The sequence below is a fragment of the Myxine glutinosa genome, chromosome 1 (assembly GCF_964187855.1).
Source record: "Myxine glutinosa chromosome 1, kmMyxGlut1.1, whole genome shotgun sequence".
Lineage (NCBI taxonomy): Eukaryota > Metazoa > Chordata > Myxini > Myxiniformes > Myxinidae > Myxine > Myxine glutinosa.
Window position 1 is genome coordinate 212,601,013 of NC_136261.1, and position 6,000 is coordinate 212,607,012.

Here is a 6,000-nt window from a genome sequence, read left to right on the forward strand (position 1 = left end):
AACAATAAATTCGATATTTCTCCCAAGATAAACAAAATAAATATAACACATCAGGATTGTTTAATATCAGAGTATGGAAGGAGCTTCGAAGCTGCAATGGAAGCGTTGAATGAGCGGCCATTTCGAGGGAATTTCGATTTTCCTTGAATCGTCGCCGCTCAATAATAAAGGTGATCCTCGTGGAAAAGGAAATTGAATATTATTTTTAGTTATCGCTTCTCGGCCTTTTGGCTAAGATCAAGTGGTCGAGGATCTAGGATCGTGGCAGTGCGATCAATGATTCAATGACGGTGGCAGCAGCGGACGAGTCGGTGTTGCCAGCTGGGATATTGGAGGGGTTCGATGAGATGTGGAGACTGTGGGTGGAGAGACCTCGGAGGTGGTGGAAGAGGTTTCAGAAGGACTCGTTTCACAAGACTGCTCGGATGGTAGGGGGCGGATGTGGATGCTCTCGACTTGCACGTGCTCCAAGATAATGCCTGTGCGGAGGCTGCGCAAGGTGAGAAGGCGAAGGCGAGGGTGTGGTCGGACCAAGTTGTGGTGGAGGAGTGGGGAGCATGGAAGTGGAGTCGGCGGCGGAGGGTCCTTCGGTTGTGGCGGAAGGATTGTGAGCTTCCCAGCAGGAGCCGGCAGTGGCCGGTCCTTCGGGCCTTCATCGGGAACCTTGGCGGAGTTCTGCTGGATTTGGGGAAGGAGGTCGGGTGAAGGGAAAATTCCCAACCTCGTGTTCTGGGGAACCTGCGGTTGCGCCGCGGAGCGATGTACCCATCGACGGGAGTCGAGGTGCGAATGCCGGGACCCGCCTTAGTCCGGATACGGAACGACCGAGTCGTGGGGAAATTCCGGTGCCGAACCGGCAGGGAGCGGCGAGTGGAGCAGCCGTGCTTGGTGGAAGAACTCGGCGTCCGGCAGGGGCGGCGGCACAATGGTTTCAGCCTGCAAATGTTCCCAGGAAGAACGCGGTCCGCTTTACCATTAAAGAAGACTTGGATTTTGATATGGACCAACTTCGGTTTTGCAAGTTGCTGTTGATCCATGAGTTGGGATTCTCATCAAGTCAGTTGGATTTTGTGTTCGTTTTACCAGGGGGTGGAAAGTTTTGAGGTGGTTTTCACGAACATTGTGATTTATATATTCTTTTGGGAAAAGGTGAAGAATAAAAAACACTTTCTTCCTTTTGTGTGGAAAGTTTGTGTGAAAGGGGAGTAGTAAATGTTACCTCTGGGGTCCATCGACCACGTTAAAAATGCGGTGTGGATCAAGACTGGGGCAATGACGGTGAAGATGCAGCTGCGGGATGACCCGAGCAAGCCTGGCAGCTTTGTGCACATTCCGAATCGGATCAGTATTGGTCCTTTTCGAGGATTCGCGTTTTATCCCGGCCAAATCTGGAGGTGCAACAGATGTAATGAGGTTGGACACCTCAGCTCTGGCTGCCGAAACCCTCGATGTCCTCGCTGTGGGCAGGTGGGGCATGTGGTTTGTGACTGCATGGAGAGTGTCACCTGCAATTTATGTGGGGGAGTAGGGCATGTGTTTAGGAACTGCCCCAAATCCTTTGCAAATGCCTTGAGGCGTTCCCAAGATGACAGGGAGGAGGAACGGGGAACAGCACTGAGTGGGCGAGTGGTGGAACGGGCCGCTGAGACGGAACGGGCCGCTGTGAGTGGGCGAGTGGTGGAACGGGCCGCTGAGGCGGAACGGGCCGCTGTGAGTGGGTGAGAGGCGGAACGGGCCATGGAGGTGGAGAAGGGAACAGCTGGGGAGCCGGCTGGAGCATTGAAGGATGCTGGGGCAGTGGGGCAGGGTGTGGGGTGGTATCTCCAGTAATGGAGGTGAAAGGGGGTTTTGTGACCCAAGAAGGTGAAGAGGAATTTGAGCAGATGGACAAGGGGAATGAACCCGATCCAATGAGGGTGGTGCGGCGAAGGGGTAAACGGGAGGTGAAGGTAACTTCTGTGGGCATCGTGAAAAAGACCTGGCTAAGTGGCGATGGTCAAACTGTTTTTGATGAGCGGATGTTCCAAAAGGCAGATAAAGGGAAGGGTGTGAGGAAATCGCTCCAGGTTGCCTCAAAGGTGGAGCCATTGGGGAGAGACCTCACGTTATCTTCGGATGACGAAGTTTGATTTGCGGGTGGGGTCGGTGAATGTGAGGAGTATTCTTGGTGAAAGTCGGTGTCAGTGCGTATTTGCTGAGCTAAAAACATGGAATTTAGACATCTTATTTTTGCAGGAATATTTTTTGCCAGGTGGTGCTGAGTATAAGCAATGGGAGCAGGCATGGGGGGGGGGGGGGGGGGGTCTGTGCCATTTTTCAGGTCGTGGGAAAAACAAAAATGATGGTGTGGCGGTGCTCTTTGGGAGTAGATTAGCATGGAGGGTGGTGAAGGTGGTGGATATAGAGCCAGGGAGAATCTTTATCGTGGACGCAGAGATTCAAGGAAAGTACTTTCGGTTCGTCAATATGTACCTCCCTCAGCAGCCGTGGGAGAAGAAGAAATTGCTGGAGCGGGTGAAACCATGGCTCTGCACCAACAAAGTTTTGGTTGTGGGTGGGGATTTGAACATCTCATTGGAGGAACCTACCGGTCGTGCAGTGGCAAAATGGGTGACGGAATTAATAGAGATTTTAAAGTTAAAAGATGTCTTTTGTTACTTCTTTTGTGGAGATCCGGGGTTCACATGGACGAATGTGGGGGGCTCACAGAGGTCAAGATTGGATTACGTGTTTGTTTCAAGAGAAGTAACAACGGTTGAAGTGCAGAGGATTTGGAACAGTTTTTCTGATCATTGTTTACTCAAAGTAGTTTTTTCGTTTGAGTTTTTATTTGGAGGAAAAGGAGTTTGGAGGCTAAATACCTCATTGTTGAAGAGTCCTGGGATAAAGGAGATGATTTCTGGCAGAATTAAAGCTTGGAAGGAGTTGAATCCTCTTTTTAGTTCAGTGAGGGAATGGTGGGAAGAGGTGAAACATCGGATTAAGGATATGTGTCAGAGGGTCTCGAGGGTACAGAGTGAGAGGGCTCTCAGGTCCTTTCGAGCTAAGTCGGCATGTTTACAGAGATTGGGTAGGTTTGGTGTGCATGGGTTTGATGTGGGTAGAGAGATAAGTGAGTTGAAGCAGCAGATTAGTAAATTTTTTCTGCAGCAATTTAACAGGGTTCAGTTTAGGAGCGGTTTGAGGGAGAGGGAAGAGCCTTGCTCGTCACCGTTCTTTCGGAAGTTGGTGAAGAATAAGACGGCTATGAAGGGATTGCTCGATGAAGGAGTGTTGTATGAGTCATGGTCAGACATGGAGGAAGGCGTGATGAGTTATTTTTCGGATTTCTTTTCCCAAGTTCCAGGGGATCTGGATAGGAGGGAGGCATTCCTGTCAGGCTGGAGTCATGACCGGGTGAATGGGGAGCCACTCACAGCTTTCTCCATTGAAGAGGTGGAGCGGGTGGTTCAAGATGGGAAGAAGGGGTCTGCTCGAGGGCCAGATGGATTGCCCTTGGAATTTTACAGGTGTTTTTGGGAGGAGTTAAAAGACCCACTTGTCGAGTTGTTCAATGAGGTTCTACTTGTGGGTGAGTGTCCAGCCTCTTGGGCCGACTGCAATATTAGTTTGTTACCCCAAAAAGGGGATCTGCACTGCTTGAGTAATTGGAGGCCGATTTCGCTATTAAATGGGGACTACAAGATTCTTGCGAAGGTTTTGCTGGGGAGGCTTCAGGTAGCTTTCGGAGATCGGTTGGGTGTGTTTCAGAGGTGTGGAGTCAAAGGGCGAAGGACGACGGACGTGTTGCTTCTCCTTCGAGATTTGATTACGTCGGTGGAAATCAGGGGACGTTCGGCAGGGGTTTTAAGCTTGGACTTTGCGAAAGCGTATGACACGTTATCCAGGGAATATTTGTTCTCTATTCTAGCGGAATGGGGTTTTGGAGAGTCTGGTCAAGTTGATCAAAACGATGTATACCACTTCAGTTGGGCGAGTGAATGTGAATGGCCGGTTAACGCGGCCGTTTGCGGTTTCCCCGGGGGGTTCGACAGGAATGTCCATTGTCCCCCTTGTTGTTTGTTCTTGCGTTGGATCCCTTGCTATATATGTTTTCTTTGCACGTCAGCGGGGTATTGGTGCCAGGTTCGGGGGAGTTCTGGGGTCCCATGTTTAGCTTATATGGACGATTTGGTAGTTTGTGTTGCTCAGAGTGGGGAACTGGAGGAGATAATGTGGGTGTGCGAGGACGTTGCAAGTTCCAGTGGACTGAATGTGAATTTTAATAAATCAAATTTGTTGGTGGTGGGAGGGGGGGGGGGGGGGGTCATGGGTGGAGGCCCTCTTGCAAAGATTTAGGGTCGTGGAGGGTTGCCTGCAAGTGCTGGGGGTGTGGCTGGGGACCGGCAGCAATATAGCAAAGAATTGGGAAGAAAAACGAAGTTTGGTTAAAAATTTGTTGAGTGAATGGGGGCAGAGAACCCTCTCGTCAATAGAGAAGGGCACCATTGTAAAAGGGCAGATTTTTCCTTTGCTTCGGTTTTTAGCAGAGGTGTTCCCTCCAGCATAAAGAGTTGCTACAAGGTTAAGGAGTTTGGTTTTTCAGTTTATGTGTAAGCCATGGTTTTATCGGCCTTAGCACCGGCTAGGTGTCGGACAACTGGAAGGGGGAAGGGGCGGCCCAGACTTGGTAGCTAGTTTAAGAGCAGCCTTCATGGCGCTGCACATGACGATGGCGGGGAAGGCATCAGACGTGCAGCCGTTGGGTATTTTATTCTGCCTGAGCTGAACAGAGTTCGGGGGAAGCGTGTGGGTTTGGGTAGACCGTATGAGTGGAATCCCAAGTATCCCTATTCGGTATTGAAAGAATTTGTTCGGGAGGGTAGTTTTGGGGATGATTTGAGTGCAGTTTTGGAAACTTGATAAAGGAGAAGAAAGTACAAGAGGTGTTTCCGATAGGTGGTCTTCAAAGGGAAAGAAATTTGGCGGTGTGGCGGAACGTTTCGTCCCAGGCCCTTACTGGAGCTCAAAGTGACCTTGCCTGGTTAGCTGTGTGGCAATGGTTGCAATGTAGGGCTGTGCAAGCAGTAAGAGGTCATGTCTCCACCAATAAATGCCCATATATTTGATGTAATGAATCGGAGTCAGTTCGGCATTTTTGGTGGGATTGTGTTTTCGCTTCCTTAGTTTGGAATGAGGTGTTGTGTAAGTTTTTGTGCAAGTTAAAGGTTAAGTTTACTTTAAGTTGGGAAATGATTTTGTACGGTCCGTTTGGAAATCAATGTAAACCGAAACGAATAATGTTCTGGAGAATATTGAATTGTTTGAAAATGGCCTTGTGGAAGGCGAGGGTCTCAGCATGTTATGGAATGCATCATTTTTCTATGAACTATGTTCTTGCCTTGTTTAAGAGAGAGATGTTTCTTTATGTGGATTTACGAAATATGTTGTAATTGTTGTGGAAGATCTTCAATTGAGCAATTGTGATTTGATTTGATGGTTGACACTTGTTTGCTGGTTTTCATTTTAATAAAAAAATCGTCGTAGTATCTGTTATCAGTTTAATAGCTGATATGTCTCGCAATGCGGGACTAGTCTATAAAATGGATTTTTGGTATCGGGAGTTGGATCAGGGGCTTGCTCCGTCCGCTCCACGTATCGACCTGGTATTGCAGTACCTCCGGGAATGGTGCACCCCCTTCGGGGGAACTTTTAAACAAAGAAAAGATTCGTTAATGATCGTGATAAAGTTTTTGTAACTAGAGACATGTTTATGCTTCAAAACTGTTGGTTGAGCTCGGACACTAGGTGATGTGGAGTGGTTTGGAGGTTCTCTCTTTCTCATTGTAATTCATGAGTAAAATGCCAGGGGCATAGAAAAGGTCCCTTTATATAAGGGTATGCCCCATGTAGCAAAGTATAGAAAAGAAGGAGCATTTCATAGCTTATAGAAAATGCCAAACAATACAAAATAAGGGACATTCAAAAAATCTCATGTGCATTCTGGGCTACCCTTGTGTG

At 48.6% G+C, this 6,000-nt stretch overlaps 1 non-coding gene across 1 annotated transcript; it reads left to right on the forward strand.

Annotated features, from left to right (window-relative positions):
• Positions 1-5,489: 5,489 nt before the first annotated feature.
• Positions 5,490-5,679, forward strand: LOC137419674 (U2 spliceosomal RNA). Its single transcript, XR_010982979.1, has one exon. It is a non-coding gene; the product is annotated as a U2 spliceosomal RNA (small nuclear RNA).
• The last annotated feature ends 321 nt before the right edge of the window (positions 5,680-6,000 follow it).